Raw genomic sequence first — 20,279 nt, forward strand, 5'->3', positions numbered from 1 at the left:
CAGTAGTTACAATGTAAAAAGGCTTCACAACCAAAAATAAATAGTACTTCACACTAATCCAGTGTATTATAAAAGCATGGATCTAGGTTACAAGGTTCCTGTGGTCCAGGAAAGAGAATGATTGTTTAATCTGCCTAAGATGGAAAAACAGAAGACATCACTGCAGAAGTCTAGTTACTCAGCTCAAAAACATAGTACAAATTACCAATTTCCACCTCATAATATCCAGTTTAAGGAGTGGAAAAAGTATATGTGTTTGAAGTACAAGACATGCGCATAATCTTTATTATAATAGGAGCATCAGTATTTTCATGTATCCCACAATTATCCAAAAACAAGTTTTGGTTCAATGTGGCTTACATTTTGAGGTTGGAGAAGGTTACATATAAGCATTACAGTTACAGGGTAATGTTGACAACAGTAGGTCGTATGATTGACCATACCATTTCTTGAACAGGTAGGTTTTTAGTTCTTTTCTGGAGATATTTTGATATATTGATGTAAAGAAAAGGTCATAGGACCTAACTCAGGGACGGACCCTTAAATACCATCTACACCTATTGCATTCGCGTACCATCACGTGCTCCAAAGATGTATGCAATATTTATGCCATAGTGTAAAAGAAAATTTTAATTCTAGTGAAAATTCATATTAAGCATATAAAAAAAGGGAAAAGTCAGTACTTATCTAATTGTAAACACTCAACACCAATGGTACCCAAATCTTCAAAGCATGGTGCTCAAACAAAGCGTTTCAGTGGTCTCCCACCTGCTTCCAGGGCTGTCCCTTGTGAAAGGGATAGCCAGTACTAGAAACAATAATGCAATATAAAACAGTACTTAAATATAGCACAATCAGTGCCTACCAAAACCTTCAAGGTCTGAGAAGTTCTGAGAGAAGAGGACATTTCTCTGGGAAAGTGAACATTATTTTGCTCTGTGCTTAGTGATTTAAAGATTGGGAATAAAAGAGAAATTGTAGGCTTATTGATAAAGACCGTTGAAATTATAAAAAAAAAAAAAAAAAAGCAAACTATTAACTAGTTTCCATAGTGTAAAACCCTTTTCCAGAGATAGAAACTTAACTGTCACAGCCTACAGTATTAACAGACAGCCTCTAGAAGGCACAGCAGGGCCTAGTTCAATCTTCATGTCTACTGCACATCTCTTCATTTATAGTCACTTATTCTAATTATGATAATAAAAGGGGAGCTTTCATTACAGTGTTGTAATTACATTTCATTACTTTCTGAGAAGCAAACACTAAATAAATCACAATATATCATATAATTTTAAGGCGCTTGATATTAGTCTAATATCCCTAGTACTTTAACAAGTTTTAATTAAATAACTCACTAATACTAAGATGCAGACAGCAGTCCAGTAGTAAGAGGGGTGCTATCCAGTCTTTTGCACTGAGTATCACATGTATGGTTATCTCCCAGTTGGTGAGAGGTTATATGTGTGTGCTCGATGCAAAGAGCTCCTAGTCCTCAGAGAATGAGTGCATTCTCTTGAGGCTAGAGAAGTAGACTTGCAGGACCAAGAGAGACAGAGAGGTACATAGAGGAGATGTGCAGGGATGTGTAGAGAAGTTCCTCCTCCAGTCTTTCAGTCTTTATGCTGCCTTTGAGGAGGGAGGTCTCCTAAAATGAGAACATCACCCTGGTGAAGTATGAAGTAAGCCTGAAGCCAGGACCTGTCCACTAGGGGATGCAATATCCTGTCGCACCAAGGATGTGTCTCCAGGAACTTCTGCCCACGATGGAAGGGTTTGTACAGCTGTTGTTTGTGATTAGCTCATTAGGCATGTAGATAGCTGGGTGACTGGTGGATGTGGCGGATCTTGCGCATCACCTAGATAGGATTTTAGATAGTACTGAGAGCCAGTTTTCTTGGTACATGTGGATACCAATGACATAGGAAAATGTTGGAGGGATGTTCTGGAAGCCAGATTTAGGCTCCTATGTAGCTGTCACAATCTTACCGTGACTTGGCAACAACCTAGGATCTGGTTGGCCTGAGATTGAGCAGGAGTCAGCTGCAACACTGGCACGTGGCCAGGCAGACCTTGAACCACTTCGGACAGGCCAGCATCTGTTTTGGATGACATCAGATGCCGAACCCGATTTAACCCCATGGATGCTTGTGTTTGATGCTCTAGCGTCAATACTGCTCCAGCATTGGTTTGCCTAGTTCTGCAGGTCTTGAGACGTGTGTTGCCTCTCTCAGTGTGGGTTTGCATTTAACCCTGTACCAGTGGCGCAGGAAGGTGGGGCGGTCCGCCCCGGGTGCACGCCACTGGGGGGGTGTTGGCTCCGCTGGTTCCCTGCTCTCTCTGCCCCGGAACAGGTTACTTCCTGTTCCGGAGCAGAGAGAGCAGGGAACCAGCGGAGCCGACACAGCTCCCAGCGATGTGCACTCCGGGCGGAATGGCCCTCCCGCCCGCCTGCCCCGTTTTCTATGGTAGTGGTAAGCGCTCTGGGGGGGGGCACGCTGTGCTGCACCCGGGGGGCTGTGCAGTGGTGACCCACCCCAGGTGTCAGCCGCCCTCGCTACGGCACTGCCCTGTACTTACTGAATACTTCTGTTTGGGTCTGGGTGAGCTTGCCTTCATTGACCTTTCAAAAGCATTGCTTTTGACTCGTAACCACTTGCCTCCACCTACCCTCCTCTCCCCCTTCCTGTACACATTAATTGATTTGATTACTTTTTTTTTTTTTTACTATTAGATTGTAAGCTCTTTGAGCAGGGATTGTCTTTCTTCTATGTTTGTGCAGCGCTGCGTACACCTTGTAGCGCTATAGAAATGCTAAATAGTAGTAGTAGTAGTACCTTTCGTCTGTGTGTATTACCAGTGCAGTGTGTGCTTCCTCTCTTAGTGTGGGTTTGCCTTTAACCCTGCACGTTCTGAAAACTTCTGTTTGGGTCTGTGTGAGCTTGCCTTCATTGACCTTTCATCTGTGTGTGTTACCAGGGCAGCATGTGCTGCCTTCCTCTGTGTGGGTTCACCTTCAGCCTAGTGTTTCTTCAGTGGCCCATTTCATACACTTTTTCCCCTCTTTCCCTGGTTGTTTGTGTTGGAATGTATTGTATTTTGCATGCATTGCCTGTCGCCTATTATTTCTCTGTGATTACTCTGTGACCTCTGATGTGAATTACTTAGAGAGGTCACACTGCTATGCAACTTCCTGTGGGGGTCAGATGCAGCACATGCAGCACATGGAGCACATGGAGCTCATGATCTCTCCTAACCTGAGAGGATCTATGGTGGTGTGAGCATCCATTACCATCTAAGCACATGGAAGGAGCTGATAATACAAATGTATAGTAATATGTATATATAAGCCTGTCTGATTATAATCTAACTACAAACTGTGAGTAAACAGATGTTTTGTTACTTCAACTTTAAAGTGACTCAGCAGTGAATTATTCAGGGGTGAATGAGAGAGAGATGAAGAAAGAAATTAACATTTCTAAAGCTGAAGCTGTGTGTACTAAAATCTGCTAATTATTTACTACAAATAATCCAACAAAAGGGTTATGGGCCCAGGGCTCAGGAATTGAAAAAGAAGAGAAATATTACCAGGCAGAAAAAAAAGCCACATTTTTCTCTTAAGTTTTAAAGGAAAGATTCAGTCTGTCTCTCTCTCCCCCCACACAGCAGACAGAAGGCTAAGAAAATGGCTGAGGGAAGAAATTCACCATTGTTCTATTCTCTCAAGGTGCCTAGATTAACTGAGTTTAATTATCAGCAGTGGGAATTAAGATTCATATGTTTCCTTCGAGCAAAAAGATTAGATATATGCTTAGACCAAGACAGAACAGCTGAAAATATGGCTGAATGGGACAATGCAAACTATTATGTGAAGTGCATGCTTTTGGAAGCTCTCTCAGAGAAACAAGCCATATTAGTGGAGGGAAAAGATACACCAAAGGACATTTTATGTAAGCTGAGAACTATGTATGCAACTACATATGCAAAGCAGCAACCAGTTTGGCTGGCAGAGTTGAATGAAACCAAATTAAGGGATAAAAGTAAATGTAATGATCACATTATGCATCTTATGTCTTCATTTCAAAAGCTAGAACTTTCTGGAATTCCCATGTGTGATGCATTGAAAAGAGCATTTCTTTTTACCTCACTATCAAAGAAGTTTGATGTTTTTAGGTCTGTAAATGAGGCCATTGAAGGGCAATCTTTTGAACAGGCAACATCAAAACTAAGGCAGGAATGCATAATAAATGATTCTGAGGAGATGTGTTCTCAAAGCAAGTCAGAGAGAAATGAAACAAATTTCTTGGCAAAGAACAGAGGAAGGCGGAGCTATGGGAAAACTCCACCCAAGGGCAAGCTGATTTGCTACTCATGTGGAAAGGAGGGACATGTATCTAAATGGTGTAAGGAAACACAAAACACTCCCTCTAGCTCACCTAAGCCAATGGAACTAAAGAATTTTCAAACCAGGAAATGTATGAAGGACAAAGATAAACACAAGGGCTTTCTAATGGCAGAAAAATCTTTGACTATGGTAAATAATAATTCAAATGAAAGTACTTGGATTTTGGATTCAGGGAGCACATGCCATTTAACCAATTGTAAGGATTTCTTTCAGGAAATGTGTCCAGAGGAAGGTATTCTTAAAACTGCAAACGCAGGGACTGCTAAGATCCAAGCAAAAGGTATTGGATTCTTAAAATGCAAAGTGTCTAATGAAGTTAAAGAAATTCCTGTAAGTGATGTCTTGTATATTCCCCAAGCAGTTTGCAATATGCTTAGTGTATCTACATTAGATAAGAAGGGATTTGCGATTCATTTTGAAAACAGTAAGTGCACAATCTCTAAAAATGATGAAGTGTATGCTGAAGCTTTTATGCATAATGATGTTTATAAACTGAGCATTTCAGGTGAAGCCTCACATATGGCGCAAGTAAGGAAGAATGATGGTAAATGTAGTCTGGAAATCTGGCACCGCCGCCTGGGACATCGTGATTTTAAGGTGATCCAGGATCTTTACAGTAAGCAACTGGCCACCGGCATTCAGATAAGTGCAGATGCTGGTAATATGGAGAAATGCATAGACTGTGTTACTCAAAAAGGTGTGAGACCCTCATTTCCTGCATACACAGGAAATAGGAGTAATAAAGTGCTGGACTTAATACACAGTGACTTATGTGGACCGTTTAATATCCCATCATTGGGAAATAACAGATTTGTGCTAATATTCTTGGATGATTTCTCTAGATATTGTGTGGCCTATTTGCTGAAAGAGAAAAGTCAAGTCACAGACATGCTGAAGAAATACGTAGCCATGGTGAGCAATAAATTTGAAAGAAAACCAAAGGTTCTTCAGACCGACAATGGTGGTGAGTTCACTTCACAAAGCATGCGCACATTTCTAGAACAAGAAGGCATTCAGCATATCACAACAGTAGCTAATACACCAGAACAAAATTCTGTTGCAGAGAGAAAATTTAGGTCACTTGTGGAAATGACCAGATGTATGCTGTCAGATAGCAATCTCCCTAAAAGACTATGGGGGGAAGCCATTCTCACAGCAGTGTACCTACAAAACAGAATGCCAACTAAAGGCGCTGAGCGCACACCACATGAGACATGGCATGGTAGGAAGCCAAACCTGTCACACATAAGAACATTTGGAAGTACAGCATATGCTCATGTACCAAAGCAAAGAAGGCATAAGCTGGATTCCACAACAGAAAGGGGCATTTTAGTTGGCTATACTCCAGGACACAAAGGATATAGAATTTTGAATCTGAAAACTGGCATTGTTGGCATAAGACATGTTACATATTTTGATGAAAACAAAAGGGTTGATAAAGGCTGGATTATCCCAGATGAGCCTTATCATCCAGAATATGAAACTAGAACCATAATAGACATGCCAGTGTATATAAATGCCATACCAAGGCAGATGTCTGAAAGCAACTCATCTGTATCTAACGAGGAACAGGCAGAGGAAGCAGACACAGAAAGGATCATTGAAGAAGACAGTACAGTTGGAGAAGGGGAATCAATTGGAGAAGGACTCTCAGATTTAGAGGATGCGGAAAGGTCAGACCAACCTGTTGTCAGACGCTCATCCAGGGAAAACAAAGGTGTTCCACCCCCAAGACTGTCTTACCTAACAAAGTCAGCAGAAGCTCAAGAGCCCTTAACATGGGATGAGATTGAGAAAATGCCAGCAGAAGAAGCTGCTGAATGGCATAAAGCTGCACAAGAAGAAATTGATGCATTGGATAAAAATAATACTTGGATTCTTACAAAATTACCTCCTGGCAAGAAAGCTATAGGATGCAAATGGGTATTCAAGTTAAAAAGGAATGCACAAGGAAAAGTGGAAAGGTATAAAGCCAGATTAGTGGCAAAGGGATATCTTCAAAAATATGGAGAAGATTTTGATGAAGTGTTTGCACCTGTAGTGAAACACACGACAATAAGAACACTTCTGAGCATTGCAGTCTCAAAAGGCATGCAAGTCAAACACATTGATGTGAAAACAGCGTTTCTTCACGGAGATATAACTGAAGACTTGTACATGGAACAGCCAACAGGTTTCATAAATACAAAACAAAGACAGCTAGTGTGTAAATTAAACAAAGGTCTTTATGGATTAAAGCAAAGTGCAGAATGTTGGAATGAAAAATTGCATGAAATATTGACAAATTTAGGATTTAAGCAAGGTGAAGCAGATAAATGTTTGTACACTAGGTGCACAAATGGACAATATGCATACATTTTAGCTTTTGTTGATGATCTGCTCATTGCAAGCAAAAGTGAGCAAGAGTACAAGGACATTGTAAAGTGTTTAAACCTCAATGTTGAGATAAAAGAACTTGGTAATGTGTCATACTATCTTGGTATAGAAATTGAGAAACAAAATGATGGTTCTTATCTTCTAAGCCAGAAGCAGAAAATAAATGAGCTTATTGAAAGTTTAGGTATGCAAGATGCCCAAGTTGTAAGCACTCCCATGATCACTGATTTTCTGAAGGATGAAACAGTAAGAGAACCTTTACCAGATAACATCCAATATAGATCAGCCATAGGTAAGCTTTTATATCTAGCTACCACATACAGGGCTGATATAGCAAATGCAGTAGGAATTTTGAGCAGAAGGGTCAGCTCACCTACCAAATCAGATTGGACTGCAGTTAAAAGGATGGTAAGGTATTTAAAGGGTACCATTGATTGTAAATTAAAGATTTCAGCCAATAGTAATCCAAAACTAATATGTTACTGTGATTCAGATTGGGCAGGGGATCATTCTGATTATAAATCCACAAGTGGATATGTGTTTATGTATGGAAATGTACAAATTTCATGGGCCAGTCATAAACAAAGTATTGTGAGTTTGTCTTCTACAGAAGCTGAATATGTGGCAGTATCGGAAGCGTGCAGAGAACTGATGTGGATTGAAAAACTTTTGCTGGATTTCGGAATAGCTGAACAGAGACCAATCCAGATAATGGAAGATAATCAGAGCTGCATCCGACTGTCACAGAATGACAAGGTTCAGTCACGCACCAAGCACATCGCAACGAAATACCACAACGTGCGAGAGTTGGTGAAAGAAGGGGTCATCAGTCTACACTATTGTCACACCAGTGAGATGACAGCTGACATCATGACCAAACCGTTACCCAGAGAACATTTTGTGAATCTGCGTATAAAGCTTGGACTTTGTATGAATAAATAATTGCATGACAGTTATGCATGAGAAGGGGTTTGTTGGAATGTATTGTATTTTGCATGCATTGCCTGTCGCCTATTATTTCTCTGTGATTACTCTGTGACCTCTGATGTGAATTACTTAGAGAGGTCACACTGCTATGCAACTTCCTGTGGGGGTCAGATGCAGCACATGCAGCACATGGAGCACATGGAGCTCATGATCTCTCCTAACCTGAGAGGATCTATGGTGGTGTGAGCATCCATTACCATCTAAGCACATGGAAGGAGCTGATAATACAAATGTATAGTAATATGTATATATAAGCCTGTCTGATTATAATCTAACTACAAACTGTGAGTAAACAGATGTTTTGTTACTTCAACTTTAAAGTGACTCAGCAGTGAATTATTCAGGGGTGAATGAGAGAGAGATGAAGAAAGAAATTAACATTTCTAAAGCTGAAGCTGTGTGTACTAAAATCTGCTAATTATTTACTACAAATAATCCAACAGTTTGGGTTCCAGTTCGGCCTTGTGTCCTGTACACTTGGACTCTGTTACGTATGGGTTCCATTTCAGCCCTGCGGCCCATACAAGTGTGCTTCCTTTCCTTCCTTTGTCCTACTCTCTAATTCCCCTGAACGTGCCAGGCCTTGTGGCCTTCTTGCCTCTTTTGCTAGCTGGGGTTCAATCTGACCTAGGCCTTGGCCCAAGGGCTCACTTTCAAACATAACAGTAGAAAGCTGAAATCCAAATCCTCCAGGGTAGCATTTTTGGAAATGCTCCCAATTCCACATGCAGGACCCAAGAGTCAGGCAGAGCTCCAAAGTCTCAATACGTGGTTGAGACGATGGTTCAGGGACGAGAGATTTAGATTTGTTAGGAACTGGACAACATTCTGGGAAAGGGGGAACCTATTCCAAAAGGATGGACTCTGGAATGGAATCAGGCTGCTGGCACTAACATTTAAAAAGAAGATAGAGCATCTTTTAAACTAAAATGGGGGGGGGGGGGGAACCAACAGTCACCCAGGAGCACATGATTCAGTGTGGCGTATCCTTGAAGGATACTATTGAAACAGGACATTTAGAGAATCCTGATAGAGCAGTTTCAACAATGGTGAAAGAAAGCCAGGAATGTTTAAGGGGCGAGCAGAGTAAAAGATGCAAACTATTCCCGTCAACTTTTAAGCAGCTTGTAGATGCAAGGAAAAAAACACAATTTGAAGTGTCTGTATACAAATGCTATAAGCCTAAAAAATTAAGGCGGGCGAGTTAGAGTATACAGTACTAAATGAAGAGGTAGATATAATAGGCATTTCGGAGACTTGATGGAAGGAGGACAATCAGGAGTAACACAAGTGGCTACCTACCTGACATCAAAATCCCTTTTGGGAAGTACAAACTCACTCTCAAATCACAAGTCAGGAACCTTGGAATATAGTTAGACTCAACACTTACTGTGATTCCCCAAATTCAAGCAACCTTGAAGAGCTGCTTCTACTATTTGCAACAGCTACGCTGCCTCTTTCCTTATAGCAAGAAGGGAAATCTTATCCCAGTTGTGCATGTCATGATAACATTAAGACTGGATTATTGCAATGCACTATACAATGGTCTGACTACAAAGGGCCTGCACCAGCTCCAGTTGATTTCAGAATGCAGCAGCAAGACTCATAGAAGGTTGCATGACCACATCACCCTATTTTTGCAAAAACTTCATTGGCTACCAGTACAATACAGGGCTAAATTTAAAACTCTATGTCTGATCTTCAAGGCCCTCAAAGGAAATGGCCCTGAGTACCTGAAGAATAGGATGCTCCTCCACCCACCGCCAAGGACACTAAGGTCTTCTCAAGGACTATCACACCCTGTCCAAAAGACATTACACAATGTGATATCCACAAGCCAGCCTTCTCCGGAGTAGCCCCCACACTCTGGAATGCACTGCCTGAAAGGCTGCGCTTAACACAAAACTATCTCTACTTCAGGAAGCAAGTGAAAGCTTGGCTGTTCAACTAGGCCTTTAATAGAAGAAGTAACTAACATGTTAGTCTCACTCACACACACAAGGAGTGACTTGGGCTTTATATACTGCAGCAGGACATGTTTACCCACACCCATCTCTCAGACCTCATATGCAACTTTCTTTAAATCAGTCACCTTACTTTCTAACTCTTCTTACTTTCTTACCTATCTATATGTTACATCTTTGCTTTACCCTTCACTATCAATTATAATGTTCTATTAACATATTATGTTGACATACTTTGTATTGTTATTTGAATATTTTTACTGCTGTAATTGCCTATTGTTCATGTTTGATCTATTCTTACTGTACACTGCCTTGAGTGAATTCCTTCAAAAATACGGTAAATAAATCCTAATAAATAAAAAATCAATTAAACACTGTGTTAGGGTACAAATTATACTGCAATGATAGAATGGATCAAACTGAAGGGGGAGTTGTGCTATATGTTAAAGAGGAGATTGAGTAAAACAAAATAAACATTCTACCTGAAACAGCGGAGTGGAATCCTTATGGATAGAAATTCCATGTGTGAAGGGAAGGAATATACTGGTAGGGCTGTACTACCGTCCACCAAGACAGAACAGACATGAAGAAAAGTTTACAGAAATCAGGAAAGCTGGCAAATTGGGCAACAGTGTAATAATAGGTGATTTCAATTACCCACAAATAAGGAGAAAAGTGGCATACTTAATATCAATATAAAAAAAATAATTCCACCTAGTTTTAATGTAAAAGAGAAATCAAAAATATTAGTCAAACCAGTAGAGAAAAAATACCTCAATTCAACAAGGAGCCTAGCCCTCACAGCAACAGCGGTATTTTGTAAAAGGCTAGCTCACATTAATCATTGGTCAAAAATAAACCACTGAATAGTTCAAAAAAACTTTGCACACCTTGTATCATATAAAACTTTAAATTGAAGGCGTGTGATTCATACAGAACTTCATCAGTCAGCCACAGTAAAAAAAAAAAAGGGCTTATCTTTTAAATACTGTACACAACTACTATTTAACATTTCTAAAGCGCTACCAGGGTTGCGCAGCGCTGTACAATTAACAAAGAAGGACAGTCCCTGCTCAAAGGAGCTTACAATCTAAAGGACAAAAAGTGCAGTCAATCAAGATTGAGGCAATCTAGATTTCCTGGATTGAGGTACAATGGTTAGGTGCCGAAAGCGACATTGAAGAGTTGGGCTTTGAGCAAGGATTTGAAGATGGATAGGGAGGGGGCTTGGAGTATGGGCTCAGGGAGTTTATTCCAAGCATAGGGTGAGGCGAGGCAGAAAGGGCGGAGTCTGGAGTTGGAGGTGGTAGAGTCCTTTATTTCTACTGCTTCAGGGGATGACTGGGACACCTCAACAATATCAAAATCCATAAGCACTCAAAATTGCTACCAATTTTGTTGATTTCAATTGCCCCAGTATTGACTGGATAAATATTACATCAGGGAGCAATAGGGAGGTAAAATTCCTAGACATAATAAATGACTGCTTCTCGGAGCAACTGGTCCAGGAACCAACAAAGGGGGAGCTGTTTTTGATCTAGTCCTTAGTGGAATACAGGTCATAGTACAAGAGGTAATGGTATTGGATCCGCTGGAAAACAGTGATCATAACATGATCAAATTTGAGCTAATATCTGGAATGAAGTCACAAAGGAAATTTACTATAGCAGCATTTAATTTTTGAAAGGCAACTGTGCTAAAATTAGGGAAATGGTTCAAAAGAAGCTAAAAGGATCAGCTGCAAAGGTTAGGGACGTTGTTTAAAAATACCATCTTGGAAGCCCAGACCAGATGTATTCCACTGTCGCACCTCCTACCCATGGGTGTAGGCCTTGCTAAAATGAGGAAAATGGTTAAAAAGAAGCTAAAAGTATCCACTGCAAAGGTTAGGGATTTTAAAAATACAATCTTGGAAGCCCAGACCAGATGTATTCCACTATCGCATCTCCTACTCGTGGGTGTAGGCCAAGTTTCCTATCACTCTGCCGTCCAGCCAACAGCATGGTCCGAGTCTCGTTGTGCACCCCAGCCACCTGTAAACATGGATCAAATGTCTAAGGGTTCTTCCCCACAACTTTGGGTAAACTCCGTCCAGGTCCTTGTGGATCCTAAAGCAGTCCAAATCAAATCTCCTTACCCATCAACATTAATCCAGTTAGTGGTTTGAATGTCAACAACAAAAAGAAAAATGTTCCTAGTAATTGTACTATTAGCTCAAACAAATAACGAAAACAAAAAGATTTCAGGTTTGGCTTGCCTGTCTGCCACCACCCACGTTGCTCCACTTGCGACTACAAACTCCCACTGGCAGAAAAAAAAATTTGTTTTCCAAAACACCCTCAAACACAAAGCACCCAATCAAAAATGTCCAACAGAAATAAACCTTCACATGTGAAACAAACAAAAGAATCCTGTACCTTCTGGTGTCCTTCTGCTTGGCCTTCTTGCAGAGACTGAGCTCTCACTTCTCTCTTTTATAGGGCAGTAGACTTCTCCCTTATGCACCACCACCACCCAGCTTGGTTGGAGCCCTGCTGATCCACAGATTCTATTGGAAGGGCCAGAGGACCTCTTGCTGACTGTCATGTGATCTCCTTGTTCTAGCTCTTCCTCTGGGAACTGATCTTGTGATTCATACAGCTGGTGAACTCTGTTTTCCCTCGCAGGACTGAAGCTCACCTTCACCTTCCTCCCAAGACAGAGGTTTCTTGTGTGAGGGAACATAGACCCCGTCACTTCCACATATTTACAAATGTGGAAAGAAAAGCAAACAGCCAGCATGGTTAAAAAGTGAAGTCAAAGAATGGAAAAAGGACCTGAATGAAGAAAATAAGAATCAACATTAGCACTGACAAGTTAAATGCAAAGCATAAAGAATAGCTTCATAAAGGCAGTTAATAAATCCCAATAAATAAAGGAGAATATGAAGAGAAACTTGCCACAGAGGCAAAAAAACCTTCAGTAACAGCTTTTTCAGATACATCAGAAGCAGAAAGCCTGTGAGGGAATTGAGGAACTGTTAGGTCATGAAGGAGCAAAAGGGGCACTCAGGGATGACAAGGTCATAGCAGAGAGACAGAATGAATTCTTGCTTTGGTCTTTACAGAAGAAGATGTAAGAGATCTACCTGTACCAGAAATGGTTTTCAAGGGTGACGATGTGGAGGAACCGAAAGAAATCTCAATGAATCTGGAAGATGTAATGAGCCAAATGGACAAATTAAAGAGTAGTAAATCACCTGGACTGGATAAATGTTACATCAGGGAGCAATGGATGATATGCACCCTAGCGTACTGAAAGAACTCAAACATTAAATTGCTGATTTGCTGTTAGTGATCTGTAACCTGATGTTAAAATCATTTGTAATACCTGAAGATTGGAAGGGTGGCCAATGAAATACCAACTTTTAAAAAGGGTTCCAGGGGTAATCCGTGAAATTACAGACTGGTAAGCCTGACTTCAGTGCTGGACAAAATAGTGTAAACTATTATAAAGAATAAAATTATGGAACACATAGATAAACATGGTTTAATGGGACAGAGTCAGCATGGATTCAGCCAAAGGAAGTCTTGCCTCACCAATTTGCTTTGTTTCTTTGAAGATGTGAATAAACACGTCAACAAAGGTAAGCCAGTTGACATGGAGGGGCATTTTCGAAAGAAACGTCCAAGTTGTGGTTTGGACATCCTTGCAAAATGGCGAAATCCAGGGGCAAAAAAAATGGACGTCCATCTTTTGTTTCAAAAATACCGTCAGAGACGTCCAAATCCTTAAATTTGGATGTCCCTAGACATGGACATTTCTGACTTGCAGCGATTTTCAAAACCAAAGACATCCATGTCAAAAACGTCCAAATGCAAGCCATTTGGGCATGGGAGGAACCAGCATTTGTAGTGCACTGGTCCCCCTGACATGCCAAGACACCAACCGGGCACCCTAGGGGGCACTGCAGTGGGCTTCATAAAATGCTCCCAGGAACATAGCTCCCTTACCTTGTGTGCTAAGCCCCCCAAAAACCCACTACCCACAAATGTACACCACTACCATTGCCCATATGGGTGAAGGGGGGCACCTATATATGGGTACAGTGGGTTTGTGGTGGGTTTTGGAGAGCTTGCTGTTTCCTCCACAATTGTAACAGGTAGGAGGGGTATGGGCCTGGGTCTTCCTGCCTGAAGTGCACTGCACTACCCACTAAAACTGCTCCTGGGACCTGCATGCGCTGTCATGGACCCGAGTATGACATCTGAGGCTGGCATAGAGGCTGGCACAACATATTTTTAAAGATGCTTTTTGAGGGTGGGAGGGGGTTAGTGACCACTGGGAGAGTAATGGGAGGTCATCCTCGATTCTCTCCGGTGGTTATTTGGTCATTTTGGGCACCTTTTGTGCCTTAGTCGTTAAACAAACACGTCCGGGTGAAAATGTCCATGTGTTCGTCAGGGACATCCTTGTTTTTTTGATTATGGATCAAAGACGTCCAAGTGTTAGGCACGCCCAAGTCCCACCTTTGCTACGCCTCTGACATGCCCCCTTGCAGTTTGGACGTCCTTGCAACGGACTGCAGTTGGAGACTTCCAAAATTGGGTTTCGATTATACTGATTTGGATGTCTCTGGGAGAAGGACGTCCATCTTCTGATTTATGTCGAAAGATGGACATCTTCTTTCGAAAATGAGCCCAATAGTGTATGTAGATTTTCAGAAAGCTTTTGACAAACTTCCTCTTGAGAGACTCCTGAGAACATTAGTTATTGGATAAGAGACAATGTTCTGTTGTGGATTAGAAATTGGGTATTGGACAGAAAATGGAGGATAGGCTTAAATGGTAATTTTTCTCAGTGGAGGAGGGTGAATAATGGACTGTCACAGGGATCTGTACTAGGACAGATGCTGTTTAGCATATTTATAAATTATCTGGAAATTGGAACAACAGGCGAGGTGATTAAATTTGCAGATGATACAAAAACTATTCAAAGTTATTAAAACACATGTGGACTGGGAAAAATTGCAGGAAGACCTTAGATACTTAGAAGACAGGGTATCCAAATGGCAGATGAAATATAATGTGGACAAATGCAAAGTGATGCACATTGGGAAGAATAATCCAAATCATAGTTATCTGATACTGGCTCCCACTCAAAGAACGCATCACGTTCAAAATATGCACCCTAGTTCACAAAATCATTCACGGAGATGCCCCAGCATACATGTCAGACCTGATAGACTTACCACCTAGGAATGCTAAAAAATCATCCCGCGCATTCCTTAATCTTCACTTCCCCAACTGTAAAGGTGTAAAATACAAACTAACGCATGCGTCAATCTTTTCCTACCTGAGCACACAATTCTGGAATGTGTTGCCACGCAACTTAAAAAATGATCTATGAACTAACTAACTTCCGTAAACTACTGAAGACCCATCTCTTTGACAAGGCATACCGCAAAGATCAACAAATATGAACTCCTATACATATATCCAGAACTGCCTTACATTATTTGCTTGTTAAACTACTATCATGTTTCATCATTATAATGTTACCCAAGATCCTTCTGTAATACTAAATGTATATCTTCTTAAATATTTCCACTATTCATGATGTATTGTAAGCCACATTGAGCCTGCAGAGAGGTGGGAAAATGTGGGATACAAATGCAATAAATAAATAAATAAAATTGTTCAGAATCTTCTGCCCAGTATGTAGCGGCAGCCATAAAGGCAAACAGGAAGCTAGGAATTATTAGGAAAGGAATGCAAATTAAGAGCAAGAATTCTGTAATGCCTCTATCTCTCTCTATGGTGAAGCTTCACCTTGCGTATTGTGTTTAATTCTGGTTGCCGTATCTCAAAAAAGAAATAGCAGAATTAGAAAAGGTTCAAACAACAGCAACCAAAATGATAAAGGAGTTGGACCTCCTTTTATATGAACAAATTTTAATAAGGTTAGGGTTCTTCAGCTTGGAAAATAGATGGCTAAGGGGAGATATGATTGAGGTCCACAAAATTCTGAGTGGTGTAGAACGGGTAAAAGTTCATCGATTTTTCACTCTTTCAAAAAGTACGGTGACTAGGGAACACTCAATACAGTTACATGGAAATACTTTTAAAACAAATAGGAGAAAATATTTTTTTCACTCAACAAATAGCTAAGCTCTAAAACTCGTTGCTAGAGGACTTAGTAACAGCAGTTATATCCTGGTTTAAAAAGGGTTTGGACAAGAACCTGACGGAAAAGTCCATAGTCTGCTATTGAGATAGGCATGGGGAAACCACTGCTTGCCCTGGGATTGGTATCATGGAATGTTGCTACTATTTGGATTTTTGCCAGGTAAGTGTGACCTGGATTGGCTACAGTTGCAAACAGGATATTGGGTTAGATGGACCATTGGTCTGACCAAATATGGCTATTCTTATGTTGTTAGATTGTGCTACATTTAAGCACTGTTTGCGTTATGTCAAATACCTGGAGGATTTGCACACTTCCAAACTAGTACAGGCGTTGAGAAACCAGACTTAGTCAGGCAGTCTAGCAGAAGCCCATAGTTGACAGTATCAAAAAGCTACTAACAGGTCCAGAAGAACCAACATGGAAATGTCCTCTGCTCTCAGCATGAACCGTAACACTGTCAACAACACACAGAACTGTCTCAGTATTCCTACCACCCAAAAGCCAAACTGGAAAGAATCAAGCACGTTCATCCTACCACAGTAATTCACTAGCTTGTTATAAACCAAACATTCCAATACCTTACCCAAGAAAAGTAAGTTGGAAATCAGGCAATAATGCTCTATCTGCCTCAGGTTCACGTTCTTGCTTTTGAACACTGGGGTCACAGTTGGACACTTCCACCACGTGTGAAAAACACCCTCCCGGAGAGAGAAATTTGCAGTAGGTCATAGGGAAGCAATGTAGGCAGAGCAGCAGCCAGCCAGTAACAAGAAATCTTCACAGAATTAAATATTTTCTCCACTTTGCTGGATACGACCTTCCTAAAGTGGCATAGCTCCTCACAGCGTAACACTTTTTGCCTGGGGCCAGAGCATCTACCTGTTGTAATTCCCAGCTGTTAACGGTGTCTTCCTCAACAACAGTCCTAGACTGGCAAGGAATGCTGTTTGATGCTAACACTATTTTAATCTTCAGGAAAAGTAATGGAAGAAATCTTTGCTCATGAGACTATTTGAGAGAGCAATGGCTCTTGTGACTATCTCCCTAGTCCATCTTTGTATCACTTGAAACAACTTGTGTGGCCTATTATTTGCCTCATCAAGTTCTTTCTTGTAATGAGTTTCTTAGCCTCATACTGCTACTTATAATTATGAAAATGAAGGCTGCAATATAAGACATCTGACTCTTGTTTGATCTTATACTGTTTGCGCACAATTTGACATGTCTGTCCCTGTTCTGGAATTTTCTGGCCTTTTCTTTTGGGTGTGCTTATTTCTGTTTGTGTTCCTGTGAGTTTCCACTGATAGTTACAAGACAGGAATTTCTGGCTGACCACAAACTGACAAAACCATTGCCATGACATCCCAACCAACTGTCTTGTTACAAACAAACTGACCAGACCCCCCGTTGTCATGAAATCCCAACTGTTTGTTACTGAGCAGAGGTGTGGCAAGGACACTAAGGCCCTATCACAGGACTCCTATGTACTTGCAGGATTGTTGATTGGGTGATATATGAGGTGGTCCTTTGTGATGGGAAGGGTATATAAGTAACTGCTCATCTAAAGAGACTCTGAAATAGTCCAGATGGCAGGAGAGTTTCATATCTTTGTCATAGCCTATTTCCGGGGGGGGGGGGGGGTTAACTCGTCCCCCCCCCCTCATACAAACTAATTCTCTATAGCTCAAAATCTTTCATTCATTCTTTCTTTCTTCCTTTCTTTTCTTTCTGTTCTGTGACCTTTGTATGACAGTGAGGAATAAAACTTTCCTTCCTATTGTTAGACTCTGTTCTGTAAAACTACTAATGCGAAGAGCCAATAATATTTCTTGTGCTGTTGCTAGTGAAAAATAAAGATTAATTTTCTTTTTCTAACTTAGCCTGATTTCTTTTTTTATAAGAATAGCAATCAAACGCACAGCCTAGTATAAAATTGGTAACCCCGGCGTTTCTGGGCGCTTTTTGTGCTTTCTCCCGTCTGTTGGCCAGAGGGACGATTACACTTTATTTTTTGTTGAATTTTATTGCTGTCTATTTTTATATCCTTTTGTTTTAGCCAGTGCATTTTTTTCTAGCAAAAAAGGTTCCAGTACTCAAATGCTAGGCCACCCTTCAGGGGTGGGGTGATCACTGAGGGACCCACCCCACAATAGCCAGGCCCCCTGCAACCAGTCACAGAATCTATGGAAAGGCAGAATTGGTGTCTAGAGCCTGAGCTTTTTCATTAAAACTTGGGGTCCATAGGAATTTTAGCAGACAATGTAAAAGGTGCCAGTACTCAGTAACCCCAAGTACCCCCTCAAACAAAAGCCCTGGTTTTAGCTGTTGAAAAAGTTTGAATTTTGGTACACCCTAAACTATCACAAGGTATGGATAGTTGGAGGTTATCTCAGGAGACGTCCTGAAGGTGAAGGGATCCCAGCCCATTTTGTCCCCTCTTTTGTCACAAAGATTCGTAAGTATATAATTGCTATTCTGCTAACGATGTTTCCTTTTTGTGCTCCGAGTCCTTTGATTACTAAAGCTACAGTCCTTTATTAAAAAAAAAAAGCACAGGATTTCTAAAAAGAGTATTCCTTCTTTGTGACCACAGGAGGCTTCTTTGATCCTTGTTTCTTTAAATGTTTGTTAGTTTTCATAGCTCCAAAGCACTGTAACTAGGGATATATTTTCATTTTAGTCGTAGGCAGTTGCAACTGGATTTATAAGTAAGAATAACAGAGAACTTTTTAAAAGCATGGGTTGGCACAAATTAATTCAGAGGGACAGTAAGCTGTACTTTGCCACATGTTTATTTAGCATCATTCCTTTGTAAATAGCTTTGTTTTCAGCTAAATGAAAGAAACTTCACTTCTGTTTGAGAGCACTAAACGTTTATTTGAAATTAACTGGTTTTTCCTGTACTGTTTTTCTCCTTCGCTGTCTGAGTCTTTGCTAAAACCTGCATTCCAACAGTACTGATAAGGATTAAATTACCTTTTTTCTCTAGCTTGAAGCAATTTACTGAACTTTGCACAGGTTTCATTAATGACAGGGACAGGGTTTGCTCTGCCCTCCTGAAGAATTCAACAGTTTGCCCCTACTCTTTTCAGTTTTAATCCTACTTGCTCAAATCTACTCTTTATTTGATACAATTCTATATCACTGTTTCCTTTGTGTATGTGATTTATAGATAACAATTTTGTTTTCCTGCTAGGCTTGCTGAGAATTCTACAGTTTTACTTTCAGGACTAATTGGTCCACATTCCAGTATGAAAATTTATGGTGGTTTTCCCTGCTTGCTTTAAGAAACTATGATGAAACATGACATTTGTGTGTCCTAAGACTGACATAGCCAGACCAGTGGAATATAAAGAAATATTATTTGTAATATGCTCCAAAGAGCTTCTTTATTACCTGCAGAAAGTCCATGGAGCATTTAAACAGTACTGTTGTACTTGGTTTTTTTCTACTTCTGGAGTGGCTATGCCATGTTATTCATTTGTGCACATAAGAAGTACTTCTAGCTCTAAGACATTGTTTTGATAATTTACTTGGATACCATACATACTTGTGTATAACACCATGTTTATTTGCAGGTTATGCCCAGTCCTGAATTCCAGTAGCATGATCTGATTTACAACCTCTTGATTCTTTGTCTTTTGTTTGTCTATCTTTATGTTACCCTTACATACAATCCATATAAGTGATCACTTCTGACTTTTTTTTTCCAATTTTGTGGGTAGTGCAATCAGTACATATAGGAAGTTTCTCTCCTGAATACACGTTAGTTGTGTATACAATCTAACAAAAGATTTATTTTCTGCATTCCCTCGTAGGCATGCTAACTACTTAGATTCTGTCTCTTATCAACATTTTTAATACATTAGTTAGAGCTAAAGTGTAATTTTTCCCACATTCAGTACAAAATTATGGTCTCTTTTTTTTTTTTAAGATATATTTTTCCGTAAAGATAACTTTTACCTGGATTATATATTTGCCCCATCTTGATTGTAGAGGCATATGTGCTATAGTTCTTGCCTGATCTATGTGAATCTTGTAAAGGTCAGCCAAGGATGCAGCTTTTGTCTGCCTCATTAGGATTTTTCTTGTTTAAAGCTGATTTTTCTTAGATTGGATTCAAAACTTGACATCCACTTTTTAGATTCTGATTAGTATGTTTTCATACAAGGATACCTTTTACATTAACTGTGAGATTTACTGTAAGGCTCCTGCCTATATTTTTCTGTTATGCCTATATGCTACATACTTTTACACTTTAAAACTTTGTGATGCAGTTTTATTGTTCCCATATGGTTGCATTCTATTCCTCCCTAATATCCCTGAGGGATCAGCTGTAGTTTGCAAGCGAGGTTCATCAACACAGGATTTAACACAGTCCT

This window comes from Microcaecilia unicolor, chromosome 3, assembly GCF_901765095.1.
Source record: "Microcaecilia unicolor chromosome 3, aMicUni1.1, whole genome shotgun sequence".
Lineage (NCBI taxonomy): Eukaryota > Metazoa > Chordata > Amphibia > Gymnophiona > Siphonopidae > Microcaecilia > Microcaecilia unicolor.